A 23541-nucleotide genomic window follows, 5' to 3' on the forward strand; every position below is an offset into this window, starting at 1 on the left:
GTATAGAAAAGCCATAGACTTCAGGGTGTTAATTTTGTATTCTGCTACATTGCCAAATTCGTTTATTAAATCTAGTAGTTTTTTGATGGAGTCTTGGGGTTTTCTATGTACAATATCATGTCATCTGTGAATAAAGACAGTTTTACTTCTTCTTTTCCAATTTGGATGCCTTTTATTTCTTCTTGTCTGATTGCAATGGCTAGTACTTCCAGTACTATGTCAAACAGGAATGTGAGAGTAGACATCCTTGTCTTGTTCCTATTCTTAGGGGAAATGGTTTTAGTTTTTGCCCATTGAATATGATATTGGCTGTGGGTTTGTCATATATGGCTTTTATTATGTTGAGGTATGATCCTTCTATTCCCACCTTGCTGAGAGTTTTTATCAAGAAAGAGTGTCAAATGCTTTTTTTCTGCATCAATGGATATGATTATATGGTTTTTATAGGTCAGTTTGTTTATGTGGTGTATCACATTTATTGATTTGTGGATATTGTATCATCCTTGCATCCCTGGAATAAATCCCACTTGGTCATGATGTATGATCTTTCTAATACAATGCTGGTTTCGATTTGCTAGAATTTTGTTGAAGATTTTGTCATCTATGTTCATGAGGGATATTGGCCTGTAATTCTCTTTCTTTGTATTGTCGTTATCTGGTTTGGGATTAGGGTTGGCTTTGTAGAAAGAACTTGGAAGTGTTCCTTCTTCTTGAAGTTTTTGGAATAGTCTGAGAAAGATAGGTTTAATTTTTTCTTGGAATGTTTAATAAAACTTCCCTGTGAAGTCATCTGGTCCAGGGCATTTGTTTGTTGGAAGTTTTTTGATTACTGCTTCAATTTCCTTCATAGTTATTGGCCTTTTCAGATTTTTTGATTTCTTCTGGTTGAGTTTTGGAGGGTCGTATTTTTTTTTTTAGGAATATGTCCATTTCTTCTAGGTTGAGCAGTTTGTTGGAGTAGAGTTGCTCATAGAATTTTTTTACAATTCTTCATATTTCTTTGTAGTCTGTTGTTATTTCACCTCTTTTGTTTCTGATTTAGTTTATTTGGGTCCTCTCTCTTTGCTTCTTGGTAAGCCTGGCTAGAGGTTCATGAATCTTGTTTATCCTTTCAAAGAACCAGCTCTTGGTTTCATTGATCTTTTGTATTGTTTTGTCTATTTTTTGTCTCTATGTCATTTATCTCTGCTCTGATCTTTATTATTTCCTTCCTTCTGCTTACACTGGGCTTTCCTTGTTGCTCTCTTTCTAATTCTTTAAGTTGTAGAGTTAGATAATTTATTACCAGTTTTTTTGTTTTGTTTTGTTTTGTTTTGTTTTGTTTGTTTTTTTGAGGTAGGCCTGTAATGCTATGAACCTCCCTTTCAGGACTGCTTTCACTGTCTCCCATAGATTTTGGATTATTTTGTTTTCATTTCCATTTGTTTCCAGTATGTTTTTTATTTGTACTTTGATCTCTTTGGTAACCCAATCATTGTTTAATGACATGTTATTTAGCCTCCAAGTGTTTGAATTTTTGTGATTGTTCTTTGTAGTTTATTTCTAATATTATGTTATTGTGATCTGAGAAAATGCTTGATATGATTTCAATCTTCTTGAATTTGAAGAGACTTTACCTGTGTCCCAATATGTGGTCTATCTTTTAAAATGTCCCATGTGCACTTGAGGAGAATGTCTCTTCTGTAGCTTTGGGGTGAAATGTTCTGAAGATGTCAATTAAATCCATCTCATCAAGTGACTCATTTAGGATTGCTGTTTCTTTGCTGATTTCTTTGTCTAGAGGATTTATCCAGTGATGTCAATGTGGTATTACAATCCCCTACCATTATGTATTGCTGTCAGTATCTACTTTGATATCTTCCAGAAGATTTTTCATGTATTTGGAAGCTTCTTAATTGGGTACATATATGTTTACTAGAGTAATATCCTGTTTTTGTATTGATCCCTTTAGTATTATGAAGTGGACTTCCTTATCTCTTGTTATGGCCTTCGTTTATATTTTGTCAGATATAAGTATTGCTACCCCAGCTTTTTTTTTTTTTTTCATTTCTATTTACCTGAAAAATGTGTTTCCATCCCTTTACTTTCAGTCTGTGTGGGTCCCTTGTTATAAGTTGGGTCTCTTGTAAATAGAATATATATGGGCCATGTTTTATTATCCATTCAGCCACTCTATGTTTTTTGATTGGAGCATTTAGTCCATTTACATTTAAGATTATTAGTGATAGGTATTTGTTTTTAGACATTTTTATTCTTTATGCCTGTTATCCTTCTTGCCTTTCTCTTTCTTCTTTTTTACATCAGTCCCTTTATCATTTCTTGCATTGCTGGCTTGGTAGTGATAAATTCAATTAGCCCCCACCCCCTTTTTTATGTGAAGCTACTGATTTCCCCTTCAATTTTGAATGATAACCTTGTTGGATAGAGTATTCTTGGATTCAGACCCTTCCTTTCATCACTTTGTATACTTCATTTCATTCCTTTCTGGCCTGATTTGTTTCTGTTGAGAAATCATTTGATATACTAATGGGAGATCCTTTGTAGGTAACTCTCTGTTTCTCTCTTGCAGCCTTCAAGATTCTCTTTTTGTCATTAACTTTCCCATTGTAATTACGTGTGTCTTGGTGTGGGTCTTCTTGGGTTCATCTTGTTTGGGACTTTCTGTACTTGATTTTTGCCCATGTGTTTGGATTGTTTTACCATATGAACATGACTTTTTCCCCCCCCAAATCAGGTAAATATTCTGTCATTATTTCTTCAAATAAATTTTCTAATTCTTGCTCCTCTTTTTGTCATTTTGGCACCCCTATTATACATATGTTGCTTTGTTTCATGTTGTCCCAAAGTTCCCTTAGGCTCTCCTCCTGCTTTCTAATTGTTTCCTCTAATTGCTCTTCAGATTGGGTGTATTTTCTGCCCTATCTTCTAACTCACTAATTTGGTCCTCTGCTTGTTCTAGTCTACTGCTGAAACCTTCTATCATGTTTTGTATTCTAGCTATATCGTTTTATATTTCCCCTTGATTCTTACATAAGTTGTTGATTTTCTCATCCTTCTGGTTTATGAACTTTGTGGCCATTACGCTGAATTCTTTTTCTGACATATTGCATGCCCCACTTTCATTTAGTTCCCTTTCTGGTGATTCCTCCTTTTCTTGGGAGGTTGTTTCTTTGTCTCCTAATTTTACTGTCTCTTTCTGTCCCTGGGCACCCTGCTTGGGTTTGAGAGGTTGAAGACCCTATCTGCACAATGGTCCAGAAATTGCTAGTCCAGAGGATAGGTCTGTCTTGAGTCTCATGTCTTTATTGTCTCTGCTCTGAGTTGTATCTCCTTCTCTCATGAATCTGGTTCCTCAGGTGTCTGCTTCAGATGCTTGGGGCGGTGGGAGTGCATGCACAGTTACTCTGGTGTGCAAGTCCCTGTGAGGACCCAGAGTCCCCTGGCATGCAATTCCCTGTGTGTCCTAGGCACCCATGCAATGGTGGCACCCTAGGTCCCTTTGGCAGTGCACTTGCAATGTGACCCTGTTGCCCCTGGTTGGGCACACCAACTTTCTCCAGCTCACCCTGGCAGTGCTTTCTTTTGGCCTGGAGTGAGGCATGTGCTGGGTTTCTCCAGATAGCCCCTGCAGGACTGTCCCAGGGGCCGGGGAGAAGCAGGTGCAGGTTGCTCTGGGTCACACAGTCAGAGCTCCCCTGTCACTTGAGTGTGGCGCATGCTTGGTTACTCCAGTTTGTACCAGCAGCAAGACCCTGGTCTCAGGATTAGGGCATGGTTGCTCTGAGTTGCATAGTCCTTGCTTTCTTGTAGCCCAGAGTGAGACACACACTGGGTTGCTCCAATTTGCCCCTCCTCAGTGTGAAGCAGGCACAGGTTTTACCCAGTGTTACTCAGTTTGTGATCTCCTGTTGCCCGGAGTTAGGTGTGCATTGGGTTACTTCAGATGGCCCTGGCAGGACTGTACTGGGGGCCAGGGTGGAGCAGGTGCAGATTGCTCTCGGTCACACAGTCAGAGATCCCTGGTGGCCCCGAGTGAGGCATGTGCTAGGTTGTTTTGGATCACCTCTCCTAGGCCAGGGTGAAGCAGGTGTGGGTTGATCAGCAGGGCTGTCCAGGGGAACAGGGTGGAGCAGGTACCAGTTGCTCTGGGTCGCAGTTTATGCTCTCCTGTGATTCAGAGTGAGGCATGCTTTGATTTGCTCCAGGGTGCCCTGGCAGCAGGTCTCAGGCCTCAGGGTAGAGAGGGTTCCCGGTGGCTCTGGGTCAGGATAGCAGCACAGTTTTTGGGGTCCCCCCTACATTGCACTCACTGCAGGGTCTTGGAGCTGGATCCTAGGACACTGGGTCCCAGCAGGCTGGTGAGGAAGCCTGGTGTGAGAGCTTACTCTGGTGGCGGTCACTCCCTGCAGACATTTTGGAGCCTGCTTGGAATTACTGCGCCACTCACTGCACAGTGGTGGTTCCAGGCAGGTTATGACTGGCAAGCAGCTTTATCTAGGCATCCTCTGATTTTCCTTATTGAAACTCATCTCTGTGCTTAATTTTTTAATTCAGGGTGGATGTTCTCCAATTTAGTTGCTTTTCTGGCCTGGCCCTAGGAGGAGGTACACATACTGTTGCCTATTCAGCCTCTATTTCCTATCCACCTGCTAGTTTTGATTTTATATCAGGCATCATCCTAGGGGAAAATGTCCTGGAGACTTATGGAGATTATGTTTTCATTAAAGGAAACTGACAAGATAATGACAGATAGTGAAAATATTATAAAGACAATGCAAGAGTGTATCTAGACAGGGAGTTTATAGAGAAAGAGACATTTGGACTGAGAACCAAATGTTGGGAAGAAAAACACTCTGCAAAAAGTTAGAGGAAGAGTACAGGTGACACAGAATACAAAAGGCTTGAGGCAAAAACTGTGCTGGCATATCAGAGGAACAGAAAGAGAGCCAGATGGCTCAAAGTTTCAGATGGAGGTTGTGGTCATATCATGTAGGTTTGAATTTTAAATGCAATTAAAAATCACAAGAGAGTTTTGAGCAGGAGTAGTGTAATGTTGAAAAAATTACCCTGGTCCTATGTAGAAAATAAATTCTAAATGAGCAAGAGAAGATGGAGAGACATCAATTAGGATATTGCATTAGTCCAAGAAAGAGATGCTAGTAGCTTGAATCAGAGCACTAGCCATGGAATTAGTGAAGTTCTTTGAATAAAAATGCAGCTCCATACTTAAATACAGCAAATAAATTCTAGTTAAACAGGCTTAGTACATAGGGAGGTACTCCATTTAGGCAACACTATTCTTCACAGACCATTTTTGAAAAACGCATTAAATAATGGCTAAAGTAATAGATTTATTCTCTATATAGGCTTAATTAATAGGTAGTACTTTGAGTTCAGCTAGTACTTTGGATTTAGACATCCATCTTTACAATACTTGCCTTTAATCACAAATAGGCCAAGGTATTGAAAAGGGCTCAGCATGATAGTATTAACTTTCTGAAAACACATATCCTACTACTAGTGAAGAAATGCAATGACAAAAATGCCTTATCAAGGTGTTTGTTTTTACTAAAAGAAATGATAACTTCATACATTGACAAAATTATTATCTTCTAATCAGAGAATGGAAAGGCAACTGAAAACCATGTAGTATCACTTTTAAGTTCAGAATGCATTCTCTAAATACAAGTACTACCAAACAGTATTTAGAAAACAGAATATTTTCTAGTTCTTGTTTTGCCCCATTATTCAAATTGTTGTTCAAAACATCTATAGACAGCAGCATCTATTTTTCTTACATCACAAACCTAATTCTTTAATACATAAGAATCAACTCTGTAACATGGTTAACCCTTTCATGGTAAGCCTTGATCTGAGCCTGTGTTACTTTAAAGACCAAAGACTTTAAGGTTGTTAATCACCAGTGTAACACACCAATATGTTCCTAAATTAGAATCTATGTAACAAATGAAATTTTACATTGCCATTGTACTAGATGGGATTGAATTTATAAGACTATTAAAGAAAATTACAACTACTTTCAGTAGCTGTAAATGATGTTTAAAGAATAGTAATTTCATATTTTCCACAGAAGTATATTTTTTCATGAAATAAATAGTTATATGTAAGGCATTGCATTCATATTTAGAACCATAACTACATGGTTTCAAATAGTATTATATATTCATTTTCAAAAATATGTCAAAATTTCTGCTCTCCTTTTTAAAATAACAAACTCTACATTCCTGAAAATATACTCTCTTTACTCATTGTTATTTTTAGTCTCTGAAAGTGTAACTCAGAACATGTAACTCACAGACACAGAATGTTTTAATTAACAATATTGAACAAATAATATTTCTGACTTGAATTTTCCACATTACAATCAGAAATAAAAATTGAAACTATTTTAAAGAATGAGTTATTATTCTTTTAAATTATTTTATGAGCTTTACTATGCATAAAAAAGTTTTCAATGAATGTTAGTCAGTGGTTAGAATCATAAGGGCTGTTCTCTTTCTTTGTTCTTATAACTAAAAATATTCTTAAGTGTATCTGTACCATAATTACCTTCTAGAGAAGTTTTATTATCCTTTCAGTATTATAGTTATTGTTCATAACTATATTTTTTCAGTATTAAAGGATAATAAAACTTCTCTAGAAGGTAATTATGGTACAGATATACTTAAGAATATTTTGTCAAAATTTTAATACATAAGAATCAACTCTATAACATGGTTAACCCTTTCATGGTAAGCCTTGATCTGAGCCTGTGTTACTTTAAAGACCAAACATTTGCAGCAATTTGAAACCTATAAATCTTAGGTTTCATAGTATCAAATGATAATTTAACTGTGGGAAAGAGAGCTGCCAAGTTCCTTAGAGAATTAAATGGTGGAATTTGTGTTGAACTATATATTGTTCATAACTATATCTACTGAATCTGTTTCTCTGGAAAACTCTGACTGATGCAATCCATTCCTCATAAAACTTTCACTCACTAGATTTATCATTCATTGATGAATCTTGACCAAATCAAACATTGCTATGATGGTTGATCATTAGTAATTTTCTATCATCCCCACTAGATGTATTTGGCAACCCAAAGAAGAACTCTTTTTTCTTCCCCTTTGTTTATTTAATTTTATGAGCATAGACTTGTGGGTTCTTATTTCATTCAATAGATTAGAATCAGTTACTATTGTTATTCATTTTGCTGCCTATATTGTCCTAGTTTGACCACATGGAGCCCCTTCAAGCCAGCTCCTGTGTCTTTTTTGGCATGCCTGCATCATTCTTTGAATACGTCTATGCTTCCTTTTAGGCATATCTTGTACTTTCCCTGCCTCAGCTGTAGATGAAATCATTTTTCCAGGAGCCCCATATTTTTATTTTTTAGTATAGAATGGCATTTAGAAACCAAGATCTGGGCTCTAAGTAGTTACTGTATATTTTAATGGTATTTGATACAAAACCTCACAGGGAACTTAATTAATCCAGTTAAGCCAATATTTATTAATTGGTAACTATGTAGAAAAACTAAAAGCTGTTCTAATGAGAAGGAAATGAGAAATTTAACAGGGTTTATGTTCTATTGGTTATAAAAATATTACCTATTTAGAGATTTGGAAGAGTTTTTGTTGTTGTTGTTGTTGTTGTTGTTGTTATTGTATTCTCCAAATTTGACCTGTAAGTTAATTAAACATTATTAGAAAACTGGCAGGTGATTTAACAATTTAAAAACAAAACTATAGAAATTAGAAGAAATATAAAATGTAGTTAATCCATGGGGTGGGATGTGTTAAAAATGGGGATTATCTAGTGTTGACATAGATGTGGGTGAACACCAGTTTTCCAATATACTGTTGTGACAGTGACAATTGTTATGTACTAAAAAAGATAAGTTGGGAAATTTATTTAAAAAAAAAGCCCATACTTTTGGAGATTTCACATGTATAAGTCTATATTCTGGATGAAATAGTGCATAAGCACAAAGAGGTAAGTACAAATCTATTAACTGCAACTGGCAGAGTAAAACACTAGAAACAACATGTGCAGCAGCACAGGGCAGGCTAAATAAAACTGTGTTATGGACATGTGGATAAATACTTATGTAGCTAAACATATAGCAGGTAAAAGAATAAGTTAGATATCTATGTGCAGTTGTGTGAAGATCTTTAGGACAGGTTAAGTAAAAAAATCGCAGAAGATTCCATATAATTTCTATGCAATAAAACATCCTATATAATGAAGAGCTAATATGCAAATTATCATCATGCCTTTGTGTCCTTGCTCCCCTGCGCCAGGGCCAGGGGACCTGAGGCCAGGCTGGGGGACCTGAGGCCGCACCCTTCATCCCGGCGCCAGGCCCTGGGGACCTGAGGCTGCATCCCCCACCCTGGTGCCTGGCTCAGGGGACCTGAGGCTGGGCTGGGGGACTTAAGGCCATTCCCCCCCACTCTGGCGCCAGGGCTGGGGGACCTGAGACTGGCCTGGGGGAAATGAGGCTGCACCCACTGCCCCGGCGCTGGGGCCAGGGGACCTGAGGCTAGGCCGGGGGGCCTGAGGCAGCATCCCTCACCCTGATGCTGGGGCTGGGGGACCTGAGGCTGCACCCCCCCGACTCAGCGGTGCTTGATGGGGGGCCTGAGGCTGCACCCCCTGCCCTGCGGGGCTTGATGGGGGTGGGGCCGGCTGGGTCTGCATCTAGCACGATTTTGAGGCACTGCGGGTGGGTGGGGACCTGACTCTGGCTCCCACAGTGCGTCCCAGACTCTGACAGGAGGGAGATTTTCATAAACATGTTACTAATTTTCTTTCATCTCTGACACTTCTATTATAGAGAAAGGGCAAATAGCAATATTAAAATATTTCCTCTAATTAATTCCCTTTTGATGTGCATGAATTTCTTGCACCGGACCACTAGTCCTATATAATAAAGAGCTAATATGCAAGTGGTCATCTGCCCTCATGCCCCCATGCCCTTGTGAACTCAAGGGAAGAGGATTACACACAAGTGAGTAGGCACCAGGTTATAGGGTTCACATATGGTAATCCTAGAGGCTGCCTGCCACATCCTCCCTTTTGTAGACATTTCCCTACTCAAAAACAAAAACCTTCTATGTTTGTATACTTTTTAGAGTTTTTGAGAGGTGCAGCCCCCTTCTTTTATTTTTTTGACATTCCTAACATATAATTAAAAATGAAGGTATCAAAAAAAATTAATACAATTGTAGTTTACCATTTCTATTCACATGAAACAAATTAACCATTTGAAGATGAAAATATAATTTTTCTATTTACAAGTTAGGTTCAGAATTTATAAAAACAATTAATTAATGGCTTACTATAGATTGTATGGTATGGTACTAGTATACAACTTTAAAGTTGTGAAACACATCTTTCAAATCTGTATGATTTTATGTTACTCCTTTTAGAAAATACTTTTGAAGTCATTGCTTAACATCCTTCACAAACTCAGTCTTAGTCAAATGAGTCTCCTGGTAGCTCTTCCTGTGATAAGTCCTAAGTTATTCAATGGAGAATGGGTTTAATGATGTGGGATTCTAAATCTATATATATGAAGAGCCAGGGTCCGTCATGTCCAAAATGACCGGAGGCTTGACCGAACGCCAGGCTAGTGAGCTGAGGGAGTGGGATGAAAGGTCACCATCCGGAGACCCCCTCCTGGATCGGGGGCGTGGCTGGCCTTCAAACCACAGGCAACCCTAGCCCAGGCCTGCCAGCACCACAGAGGAGACCCCCGCCAGGATTGGGGGGCCTGACTGGCCTCCGAACTGTGGGTGGCCCCAGCCAAGGCTGACCAGTGCCCCAGAGAATACCTCCACCAGGATCAGGGGGCATGGCCAGCCTCCAAACTGCAGATGGCCCCAGCCCTGGCCGGCCAGCAACCCAGAGGAGACCCCCGCCAGGATCAGGGTTGTGGCCGGCCTTCAAACTGTGGCGGCCCCTAGCCTGGAAGGCCTCTTAGCCAAGGACGCCCAAGTCTGTTCAGGACCCAGGGCCAGGATCTCCCCGCAAGTGACTCGGAAGCTGCCAGTGTCTAACTGCCAGTCTCTGGGAGGTGGGAGTGTATCCACTGTCAACCAAAGAGTAGGACCATCGAACCGTTCATAGTCTCAATGCAGGCACAGGTCCGTGGAGGCCAGACCAAAACAAAACAGCAGAAACACCCTGCCCACCTAGGCAGGTGCAGCTGCGGTCCACATGGCCTGAGCAGTGTAGAAAGTGCTACCTTCTCCCAGGTCCTGTGCTGGCACCGCTGCCTTGCTCACCCTCAAGCCTCCCTGAGTCCTGACAACGAAGTGTGTAGGGCATCCTGAAGGAGTTGTGCCATTCTTGGTGCTTTTGCCCAAAGACACCCTTTGGGATGAATTCAGAGCCACATCTCACTTCCCATGAGACTGGAAGAACCATGTAAAAGGAATTTGACAAAAGCTTTCCACATCTCTGTTTATTCTTTTGAATCCATAAAATGACCTTAAAAAAAGCATTCGGGCCACCTAAGAGAGAATGCACTTTCTGGCCAGAGCATGCAGGATTCTTTTGCCCAACAGGATAAAGGAAGAAGAGAGCTGGCACAGTGGAAATGGCCCTGGTGCCCTATGAGGGGACCGTGGGAATGGGGTTGCAGAAATTCCACAAGTCTCTTGCCATCTTCTCCTTTGCAAACCACACCATCCAGATTCACCAGGACTGGAGGCAACTGGGAGTTGCAGCCGTGGTTTGGGATGTGGTAAGCAAATCCTGGGGGGCCTCTGAAAACATCTGCAATTGATTATAAGACTGGTCTTTATTTAAAAAGAAATAAAAGAATAGTTTTGTTGAGATATAATTCATATACTGTACATGCCACCTAAAGTGTACAATGAACTGGTTTTTAAAAATAAATTCAGAGTGGTACAACCATCACCATGCTCAATTTTTAAATATCTTCATGACCCCATCCCCTGCATAAAAAGAACTTCTACCCACTAGAATCACTTTCCTGGTCATCTTCCACAAAATAGATTGCATTTTAAGAGTGCAAAGGAAAGCTGAGGGAAGTTAAAATACTGCACAAAGGATATTGTAAAATGACAAAGCCCAACGTGAAGATCATGTGTTTTCTTTTTTTAAAAAAATATATTTTATTGATTTCAGAGAGAAAGGGAGAGGAAGAGAGAGATAGCAACATCAATGATAAGAATCATTGATCAGCTGCCTCCTGCAGGCCCCCTACTGGGGATCGAGCCCACAACCCAGGCATGTACCCTTGACTGGAATCAAACCTGGGACTTTTCAGTCCACAGGCTGATGCTCTCTCCATTAAGCCAAAGCGGCCAGGGCCATGTGTTTTCTTTAAGTTCTGCATGGTTGTAATGGTCCCCAAATCTATACTAATAAAAGGGTGATCTGCTAATTAGAGTGGACGTCTTCCGGAAGTCCTTCCAGACAAAGCTGCAGTGGCTGCGAGGGCTGAGGCTCAGGCCGGCAGCGGCAGCAACAGCGGGGTAATGGGGGTGGTACCTCCCCCTGATCCACCAGGTTGCCTCCCGCAGAGGGAGACCAGACTGGAGGCTGAGGCACAGGCAGTTAGGGGCAATCAGGCTGGCAGGGGGGCAAGTTAGGGTTGATCAGGCCGGCGGGAGGCAAGGTAGGAGTGATCAGGCTGGCAGGCAGAGGGGTTAGTGGCAATCAGGCAGGCAGGCAGAGGGATTAGCGGCAATCAGGCAGGCAGGCAGGCAGGCAAGCGGTTAGGAGCCAGCGGTCCCAGATTATGAGAGGGATCCCAGATTGGAGAGGGTGCAGGCTGGGCTGAGGAACACCCCCTCTGTGCATGAATTTTGTGCACAGGGCCTCTAGTCTCTGTATATAAATCTATACTAGAGGCCCAGTGTATGAATTCATGCACGGGTGGGGTCCCTCAGCCTGGCCTGCTATCAGGGCCAATGGGGGCTGTGGAAGGGTGGCTGGGGGGAGGGGTCATGGGAGGTTGGCCAGCTGGGGGGCAGGGCTGCAGGAGGTTCGCTGGCCAAGAGAGGTTGGCTGTGGGAGTGCACTGACCACCAGGGGGCAGCTCCTGCTTTGAGTGTACGGTCCCTGGTGGTCAGTGCACATCATAGCAACAGGTCGTTTGTCATTCAGTCACTTAGGCTTTTATATATATAGGTATATAAAAGCCAAGTGACCAGACTGCTGCAATGACCAGAAGGACTGGAACGACTGGTTGCTATTACGCGCACTGCCCAGCCAACTGGCTCGATAGGGGGATGGCCCCTCCCCCCTGGCCGGCCCTGGCTGAATCAGGGGTAGGGCTGGCTGGCCAACTGCCTGTGGCCCCTCCCCACAGCTGGCCTGGCTCCCTGATTGGCCCCTCAGACCCCCATTGGGGGCAGGGCCAGCTGGCCAACCGCCCACGGGACCCTCCCTCCAGCTAGCCCCATCCCCGATCGGCCCCCAACCCCAATTTTGGGTGGGGCCAGCTGGCCAACCTCCCACATCCCCTCCCCCACACCAGCCCAGTCCAATCGGCCCCCATTGGGAGGGGCGGCCGGACCCCGCTTGTGCATGAATTTATGAACCAGGCCTTTAGTTCTTTTATATTACACAAAACATTGTAGATAGTTTTATCTTAAAATTAGGCTAAAATTCTGTAAAGCATGAAACAAAGTTCTGTGGGCCATGTAGAATAAACTATCTATACATTTATAATACACACTAGAGGCCCGGTGCACGAAATTCATGCACGGGGGGTGTTCCTCAGCCCAGCCTGCACCCTCTCCAATCTGGGACCCCTTGAGGGATGACCGACTGCCCATTTAGGCCCGATACCACTGGGATTGGGCCTAAATGAGTGGACGGACATCCCTCTCACAATCCAGGACTGCTGGCTCTTAACTGCCCTCCCCTGCAGGCCTGGTCCCACCCAACTGCTCTCCCCTGCAGGCCTGCCCCCCCAACTACCCTCCCCTGCAGGCCTGGTCCCTCCCAACTGCTCTCCCCTGCAGGCTGGTCCCTCCCAACTGCCCTCTCCTGCTGACCTGGTCTTCCCCAACTGCCCTCCTCTGCCTGTCTGGTCACCCCTATCCTCCCACAACTGCCCTCCCCTGCTGGCCATCTTGTGGCGTCCATCTTGTGTCCCCATGGGGGCAGCCATCTTTGACCACATGGGGGCGGCCATCTTGTGTCTTGGTGTGATGGTCAATTTGCATATTACTCTTTTATTAGATAGGATATTAAGAAAACATCTTTAAAATTAAGCTACAGGAGAAATGGTCTGAGCTTTACTGGTTGTATTAAGAATAATGAAAATGTCTGGATAAGCATATGCAATTACTATAATGGGAAACTGTCTCTGTTCCTGCTGTTTCTTTTATGTGAAGGGAGCTCTCCTAGCATGACATTTGTGAGCTTTTTCCTTTCTCTTTTATTTGGGGGTGGAGGAGCAGCTAGCCTGTGTGCATAAAGAATGCCTTTTGCCCTGCTCCTGCATGCTGGGTCCTTCATAGGCAAGCAATCACATGAAGAGACTGTGTCAGTCCAATGCTGTCTGCAACTGAATAAATAAGTACATATAATTTCAGTATCTACAATTAGGAACATCATCTGCCTTCAGATATGTCTGATTCTCCAAAATGAGCTTTATCACCAATAAAAGTGGCATTTTTACTCATCATTTGCCTTCTGTTTAGGTTTATTTCTCAATAGTTCAGAACTCAGGTGGGAAACAAGTATATTATGTTCATAGCTCCCTGTTATGGGTTGAATTTCTGACCCCCAGTACCTAAGAATTTTATTTTAAAATAGGGTCATCATTGCAGATTTAATTAGCTAAGTTAAAATAAGGACATACTAGAGTAGGGTGGGTCCTTAATCCAAGACAACTGATGTCCTTACTAAAAGAGAAGAGAGACAGAGGGAAAATGATGTGAAGATTGAGGCAGAAGTTGCAGTTGTGCTGCCATGCACCAGAGTACCCAGGGCTCTCAGCATCTGGAGGAGGCAAGGGAGGGGCTACCTGTAAAGGCTTCAGAGGGTGTATGGCCCTGCCAACACCTTGATTTCAGGCTCTAATCTCAATGGTGTGAGAGAATACATTTCTATTGTTTTAAACTACCCAGTTTGTGGTACTTGGTCATAGCAGTCCTAGGAAACTAAGACAACCCCATCCTATATAATAAAAGGCTAATATGCAAATTGTCCCCTCGACCAGGAGTTTGATTGGGAGTTCAACTGGGAGTTTGACCAGGGGGTGGAGCCGGCTTGCCAACAACCCGTGGCTCCTCCCCCTGGCTGGCCCTCTAGTTATAATATAAGACCTAATGAACTAATCTTGAATTTCACATTCTCTCCTTCATATCAAAATGGAAAAAATTGTTGAAAATCTTTATTCACTATTGGTGTTAATAAAATTACTCTACCCTTATGATGCTTAGCTTCTTGTTTTAGTATAGAGATAGTTCACCAAAGATTTGTGATGATTCCATTTAGTTAATTAACAGTAAGGATTAGCTTCAATTAATTAACCACAAGGAAGAGATTTGAGCTCATTAGTGAATATATTAGTGATCAAGTGCTTTTTCCCATATGTGGATGCATATTAATTGTACAATGTGGAATGGGAATCTCTGAACATAAATTAAATTTCTCAGAAACTTTTCTTTTTAGTAAAATGTGCTATTTCTGCAAATTAAAATACTTATTGTATAATTTGTGCATAATTTGGTATTGTTAGATGCATTTAGTTCAAGTATTTTTCTCTCTTATTAATAAAAAAAAATGAGCACTAAAGGACTACATAGTTTCTGAAAGCATTCCTCTCAATGTATTGAAGGCATCCTGATATCAGTGGTTAAATCTAACTACAGATGTAGACAGCAGAAAAAAAATGCTTCCCATAGTTGATAAAGCACATCAATGTGTATGCTAGACAAAAGATCTTTAGTTGACTGAATTATCATATTTAAACAGAAAACAAAAAGATCATGAGTGAACTATAGCAACTTAATATATTAAAAACAGGTGGACTTGATGTTTACTTTTGCTGGTACCTCTGGGAGAATCTGCAGAATAAATGATACAGAATTCCTCCTCAGTGAATGTGTCAAGCTTTTGGGATTGGGGAAATGAGCCAGATGGCAGGGGAAGGCATTGGTGGATACTCCAAGGAGGCGGGGGGAGGATATTTTGATTCAGATATCAAACTTAATTATATTTTCCAAAACATTTTGTTGTGCTTTTGACTTAATTTAATCTGGAAGAAATAAAGTAGCACTAGTGAGAGTTCATCAGCTAAAAATCTTCACAACAAGGAAACAAGGTCTAGATTTGATTTAATTTGTTATTTAGAGTTTAATGTTGCTAAGTATTATAATGCCATAATAAATGTACCCCTTTTACAAGTGTATATTGATATAAATAGCCAGCATATTAATTAGCTATATTTCAAAAGCAGACTTCTAAATTGATTATTTGGAACAAAGAATATGTTGCTTCATTGTAAACATTCTAGTTCCCAGACTAGTCTACAAAAGCCTATTTAATACCCAGGTTAACCAATAGAGTATATTTATAACAAAAATACAAAGTAAAACATGTTTATAACTGTTCTGTGACTTTTGTGATATAAAGAAAAATATTTTTCTTTTAGTTTTTTGAAATTCTAGTATTTGAGAATTATATTTAAGTGAGTAGAAAATGGATAAAGTCTTTTTCTAAATTCTGAAGGAACCCTACTTTCAAGATTTTAGAAATTAATGGAGCCAGTCCTTTTCTTTCCTTCCTTCCTTCCTTCCTTCCTTCCTTCCTTCCTTCCTTCCTTCCTTCCTTCCTTCAAGTGTAACCTCACTACAAAATCCTGGCTCTCTTTATTTGTGATAAAGCATAGTTCTTGGCACCGTTGTACACATCAGCTGTGATCAGAATTAATTTTGTCTAACAAAAGGAAAGAAGAAAAGAATTTTTCTTGAGGAAAGTTGCATAGAGTCTGAGAAGGATGAGTTGGGCATGAGTGTGCACACAAAAGATTTTTACAGAGAAAAATAGAAAATCATAAGAAATTAACTGAGTTAGCAGGGGAAAAAAATGAAAAAAAAAATAGGAAAGCACGACCTAATTTCAAAGGCAGGACACAGGAGACAGTAGGTAAGATCAAGGAAGGAAATAAGGAATTCTTTTCACATAAGGACTGTTCACAGGTTAGATGACAGAGCTCAGTGATCGTGGTAGAGGGATAGTGTTCATCTCATTTGTATCATTCACTTTAGAAAAATAAGAAACACTTTGTTCCTGTAATGGTGGGTCACATGAGGAGAGGTGTGTGCGACACAGAGAATATGAGCATCTTAGTGATAAGGTCACGTCACTAAAATTTGATTAAAGGAGATATTTTATTTGAAATTTTTTTCAGCAGATAATTTGTTTTAATAATATAGAAACCTATTTTCATATAATAAGTTATTAATTTATTTTGTGTCAACCCCCATACAATTTGGACTAATAACACAGCCAACTATAACCATGACAGTAAGCATTGGGATCTACAAGTTTAATGAAATTTATAAGCCATATTACACAGACCAACTGAAGTTCAAAATCCACATATGTGAGAGCAACATCAAAAATCTTTCAGGGACTCTTCCTGCCTCCCCACGTGGGAGTCTGTGCTGTGAGATTCTTTCCCCTTCCCCATGTGGGAGTCTGTACTTGTTCTTCAATAAATTTCTACCTTTGCTATACAAAAAAAAAGTCTTTCAGCTGATGCCATTCACTTCTCACAATATACTAGCTCCATAGTTCCATTTACAAATTCCAGCTCAGAGCACCTGGACTTGGGGTCTCCTTAAAACATGGTATCATATAAAGTATCTGAATGCTACAAAGTAAAAACAAATATATTATACACAAATTTAAATTTATAAATAAATTAAATATGAATATAAAATCCAGTAACTCATGGGAATAAATATTAATTGTATACCACTCTTCTGATGAGAAAATTATACACTGAAATATTATGGTTTCCCCGCCTCTACTCCTAGAATTTTTTTCTTTGAGGGAAAGGTGTTTGGAACTTATAAATTAGTTTTAGATTCCTTTTCTTGACATAATTATCCAGTTCTATCATTAATGTTTTTTTCTTGTTCTCAGATCAAGTTCATCAACCCCTTTCAAGTAAGAGTTGTTTTCATGAAATGTCATTTTCATATGTGGACTTCAGATGCATATATTATGTTTAAAATGTGGTAACAAATTTTTATTGACAGTCTTACTGCAAATTCAGACTTTTTTCAAATTTTTAATTTCAAATGTATTCCACTTACAGTCTTCAGAATTTTATAGAACTTTTATTCAATTAGAAGTCCTTACCATTTTTCCTCATAACTGAGTTTTTATTTGCAGAGAAATAAGTACAAGGAAACGCTACTTATTTATGTCAACAGCTATAATCAGTGTAAAATATGCTGCTCTAGCAGAGTACTTATTAATCAAATATTACTCTTTTTATTTGTACTGATACATATTTCAATATAAGCATAATTAACATTCTTAGCACATTCAGATTTAATGTTTAATATCCAATGATTAAACACTTATGAATCACTTACTACTAAAAACAGGTAGTAATATAACTTGTCTTAACACCAAATGAAGTGAATGCCATCGCTGAATTTTATGTTTACATGTTGCCTTTGAATTTGGTTTCTATCTACCCCTTATAAAAAGCTCTCACAATAACATTGAAATATCAAAAACATGGTTGTATTTATTCCCCCTCTCCCAATATTATTGTATCTTTCTTCTGTGGAGGGCATTTGTGGGATGTCTTCCCAGCACCCATTCCCAATGGTATCAGGTTTTTGTTTAGTGGTGTTGAGTGGGGAGGGTGATCCATATGGTTCCATATGGTTCTAGAGAAGTGAAAAAAAGTTCTCAGTATGAAGTCTGTGATCTAGTGTACTCCAATCAGTTGAATCCACCTCCCAGGATACACAGTGTAGTTCAAGAGGTGGGATGGGGCTCAGCCAGTGCTATGATAACCTTGAAATGCATTAGTAAACACACTTTCTGACATTGTGCAAATGAAGACGCATGTGTCCCAGTGATCTGCAAGTAGTCATCATGGTATTATAAGAGGAGTCATCGTTAGCAGGAAACCAGCTTGGCAGAAGGCAGGTTGGAAAAGAAAAAAACTGGATCTTTAGTGAAGCTCTTGCACCTGTAGCTCAGTCTCACTTGAACAAGGTCTAATTTTGTGTTTTTTTAATTACATGAACCAATCCATTCTCTTTATTTTATTTTATTTTTAATTCTTTATTGTTGAAAGTATTACATATGTCTCCTTTTCTTCAATTGACCTCTCCCCACCCACTCTCAGACCCCAGCATAGGCTCTCACCACCCTACTGTCTGTGTCCATTGGTTATGCTTATAAGCATGCATACAAGTCTTTTAGTTGACGTTTTGCCCCTGCCCCCCTCCTGCCTTCCCTGTGAGGATTGAAAGTCTGTTTTAGGTTTCTATATCTCTGGATCTATTTTTGTTCATCAGTCTATGTTGTTCATTATATTTCACAAATGAGTGAAATCATGTGATATTTATCATTCTCTGACTGGTTTATTTGTTTTAGCATACTTCTCTCCAGGTCCATTCATGCTGTTGAAAATGGGAAGAATTCTTTATTTTTAACAGCAGCTAGTATTCCATTGTGTAGATGTACCACAGTTTCTAATCCACTCATCTGCTGATGGGCACTTAGACTATTTCCAAATCTTAGCTATTGTAAATTGAACTGCTAAGAACATAGGGGTGCATATATCCTTTCTGATTGGTCTTTCTGATTTCTTGGGGTATGTTCCTAGAAGTGGGATTCTATTTTTAGTTTTTTGAGGAAACTCCATACTGTTCTCCACAGTGGCTACACCAGTCTGCATTCCCACTAGCAGTGTACAGGGTCCCTTTCTCTCCACATCCTCACCAGCACTTACCATTTGTTGATTTGTTGATGATAGCCATTCTGACAGGCATGAGATGATACCTCATTGTTGTTTTGATTTGCATCTCTTGGATGATCAGTGACTTTGAAAATTTTTTCATGTCACTTGGCCTTCTGCATGTCCACTTTCAAAAAGTATCTATTTAAGTCCTTTGACCATTTTTTGATTGGATTGTTTATCTTCCTTTTGTTAAGTTGGATGAGTTCCCTATAAATTTTGGAGATTAAACCTTAATCGGATGTAACATTGGCAGATATGTTCTCCCACGCAGTAGACTCTCTTGTTTTGTTGATGGTTTCTTTTGCTGTGCAGAAGCTTTTTATTTTGATGTAGTCCCATTTGTTTATTTTCTTCGTAGTTTCCATTGTCCAGGAGCTATATCAGTGAAGATAACTGATACCAGATATGTCTGATATATGCTGCCTATGGATTCTTCTAAGATATTTATGTATTACATTTAAGTCTTATATCCATTTTGAGTTTATTTTTGTGTATGGTGTAAGTTGGTGGTCTAGTTTCATTTTTTTGCATGTATCTGTCCAATTTGCCCAACACCTTTTATTGAAGAGACTGTCTTGACTCCATTGTATGTTCATGACTTTTTTGTCAAATATTAATTGAGCATAATGGCTTGGGTCGATTTCTGGGTTCTCTGTTCTGCTCCATTGGTCTAAATGTCTGTTCTTGTGCTAGTACTAGGCAGTTTTGAGAACCGTGGCTTTGTAATATAGCTTGATATCTGGTATTGTGATCCCTCCAACTTTCTTCTTCTTTCTCAGGATTGCTGTGGCTATTTGGGATCTTTTTTTATTCCAGATGAATTTTTGAAGCATTTGTTCTAGGTCTGTGAAATATGCCATTGGTATTTTAATGGTGAGTGCATTGAATCTATAGATTGCTTTGGGTAATGTGGACATTTCAATAATGTTGATTCTACCAGTCCATGTACAGATATATTCTTCCACTTGTTTATATCTTCCTCTATCTCTTTTTTTTTAATATCATGTAGTTTTCTGAGTACAGGTCTTTAACCTCCTTAGTTAATTTTATTCCTAGGTATACTAATTTTGTTTTTTCAATGGTAAATGGGATTTTTTTTTTTTAGTTTCTCTTTCTGTGAGCTCATTATCCTATCTAATAAAAGAGTAATATGCAAATTGACCGTACCTCAACTACACCCACCAGCCACACCCACCAGCCAATCAGGAGAGAATATGCAAATAAACCCAACCAAGATGGCTGCAGCCACAGAGAGCAGGAGGGAGGCTTGGGTTTCCCCAGCAATGGAGGAAGCCAAGCTTTCCGCCTGCCCTTGCTGTCCCAGGCCTCCACTCAATGCTACAAAGTTTCAATGATAGAAGATACATAAATCCAAACAGGAATGGCGGCAGCCACGGAGCTGGAGAGAGCAGGAGGCTAGGGTTGCCTGCGATGATGGAGGAAGCCAAGCTTCTGCAGCCCTGTCCTGCTTTGGGCTCCGCTTAAGGCTACAAAGTTTCAATTATAGAAGATACATAAATCCCAACAGAAATGGCTGCTGCCATGGAGCGAGCAATTGTAGAAGATAAATAAATCCCAGATACCAGGGCCTCTTCTTGGGTCACTGGGGGGTTTGTGGCCAGCCTGCAAACCACCACAGGCCCCTCGTCCAGGCCACCCCACACCCCAAGGGAACCCCCACCCTGATCCGGGACACCCTTCAGGGCAAACCAGCTGGCCCCCACCCATGCACCAGGCCTCTATTCTATCTAATAAAAGAATAATATGCATATTGATCATCACTCCAACACACAAGATCGCTGCCCCCATGTGGTCAAAGATCCTGCCCCCATGTGGACACAAGATGACCACCACAAGATGGCCAGCAGGGTAGGGCAGTTGGGAGGAACCAGGCCTGCAAGGGAGGGCAGTTGTGGGAGATCAGGCCAGCAGGGGAGGGCAGTTGGGAGGGACCAGGCCTGCAAGAGAGGGCAGTTGTGGGCAATCAAGCCTCCTGGAGAGGGCAGTTAGGGATGACCAGGCTGGTAGAGTAGGGAAGTTGGGGGTGACTGGGTCTGCAGGGAAGGGCAGTTGGGGGGGACCCAGGCCTGCAGGGGAGAGCAGTTGGGAGGTACCAGGTCTACAGGGGAGGGCAGTTAGGGGCAAACAGGCTGGCAGGGGAGCAGTTAGGCATCAATCAGGCTGTCAGGAAGAAGTGGTTAGGGGCAATCAGGCAGGCAGGCAGGTGAGTGGTTGGGATCCAGCAGTCCTGGATTGTGAGAGGGATGTCCAACTGCCCGTTTAGGCCCGATTCCACTGGACATCCATCGAGGGGTCCCAGATTGGAGAGGGTGCAGGCTGGGCTGAGGGACAGCCCCCTCTATGCACGAATTTTGTGCACCGGGCCTCTAGTTCTATATAATAAAAGCCTAATATGTTAAGTGTACAGTCATCCAGTTGGTTCAACCAATCAAAGAGTAATATGCTAATGATCTGCTAAGACTGCTCAACTGCTTGCTATGACATGCACTGACCATCGGGGGCAGATGCTCCAATCGGTAGGTTAGCTTGCTGCTAGGGTCTGGCCCATCAGGACTGAGCAAAATGGGCTGGACACAACCTGGAGCCCTCCCACGGTCCCTCCCTGGCTGGCCAACCTTCTGCATCTACTTGAATTTGTAGAGACTTAGCATGTGTCCTAATATGTGGTCTGTCTTTTAAAATGTCCCAAGTGCACTTGAGAAGAATGTATATTCCATTGCTTTGGGGTGAAATGTTCTTATAATGTTGATTAAGTCCATCTGATCTATGAGTCGTTTATGATTGCTGTTTACTGCTTATTTTTTTGTCTAGAGCAGCCATGGGCAAACTACGGCCCGCAGGCCGGATCCGGCCCGTTTGGCTGTTCTATCTGGCCCGTGGAGCCGAAAGAGCGGAGGGTTCTCTTGCTCTCCCCTCCGCTCCTTTACTTTGAATTTATATTAGTTCACACAAACACTCTATCCATGCTTTGTTCCGGCCCTCTGGTCCAGTTTAAGAACCCATTGTGGCCCTCGAGTCAAAAAGTTTGCCCACCCATGTCTAGAGGATTTATCTAGTGGTGTCAATGGAGTATTAATGTCCCCTACTATGATTATTGCTGTCAATCTCTCCCTTAATATCTTCCAGCAGATTTTTTATGTATTTTAAAAATACATAAAAAATACATAAAATATTACCTGTATTGGGTGAATATATGTTTACCAAAGTTATATCCCCTTGGTGAATCGATCCCTTTAGTATTATGAAGTGGCCTTCATTATCTCTTGTTATGGCCTCCACTTTAAGGTCAATTTTGTCAGATATAAGTATTGCTACCCCAGCTTTTTTTCATTTTCATTTGCCTGAAAAAATTTTTTTCATTCCTTCACTTTCAGTTTGCGTGTGTCCTTTGTTCTGAGGTGGGTCTCTTGTGGACAGCATATATATGGGTCATGTTTTCTTATCCATTCAGCCACTCTATGTCTTTTGGTTAGAGCATTTAATCCATTTATGTTTAAGGTTATTATTGATAGGTACTTGTTTGTTGCCATTTTTATTCTTTACTAGAGGCCCGGTGCACAAAATTCCTGCATGGGTAGGGTCCCTAGGCCTGGCTGGCATTCAGGGCTATCAGGGCCTTCCGACTGCTGGCTGGGGTCTCCCTTCCACAGCTGCCATCTGCCAGCTGCTGGCTGTGGCCTCCCTTTCCTGGCTGCCGGCTGGGGTCTTCCTTCATTCCACAATGCCCCCTGGTGGTCAGTGTACGTCATAGCAAGTGATCGAACTCCTGGTCTCCTGGTCAAACTCCTGAGGGGACAATTTGCGTGTGCCCCTTGGACACAGCATTCAGCCTCATGGAGGGGCTGACAGGCCCAGACACTCCAATGGCAGCAGATCCAGCCTCGCCGCTGGGCTCCCGTGACCCCCAGCCAGGCTGACAGGCCCGGACACTCCAGCAGGGGCAGAGCAGTGAGGCAGGATCTGCCTCCAGAGGCAGGATCCACCTTCAGGATCTGCCCCCATTATCCCCGTCTGGGCTGACAGGCCCAGACACTCCAGCAGCGGCAGAGCAGCCCCCGCGACCCCCAGCCAGGCCAACAGGCCCAGACACTCCATCAGGGGTGGAGCGGCGAGGCTGGATCCACCCCCTCCAGCGGCAGATCCAGCCTTGCCGCTTGGCCCCTGTGGCCCCCAGCCGGGCTGACAGGCCTGGACACTCCAGCAGCTCCATCTTTGTTGGGTTAATTTGCATACTTGCTCCTGATTGGCTGGTGGGCGTAGTGGAGTGACAGTCAATTTGCATGCTTCTCTTTTATTAGTGTAGATGCCTGTGTTCCTTCTTCCATTTCTATTTCTTTTTATAGCAGTCTCTTTAGCGTTTCTTGAATTGCTGGCTTGGTGTTAATAAACTCCCTTAGCCTTTTTTTTGTGAAGCTCCTGATTTCGCCTTCAATATTGAATGACAGCCCTGCTAGACAGAGTATGAATGGATTCAGTCCCTTGCTTTTTATCACTTTGTATACTTCATTCAATTCCTTTCTGGC

The sequence above is a fragment of the Plecotus auritus genome, assembly GCF_963455305.1.
Source record: "Plecotus auritus genome assembly, chromosome: 2".
NCBI classification, from domain to species: Eukaryota; Metazoa; Chordata; class Mammalia; order Chiroptera; family Vespertilionidae; genus Plecotus; species Plecotus auritus.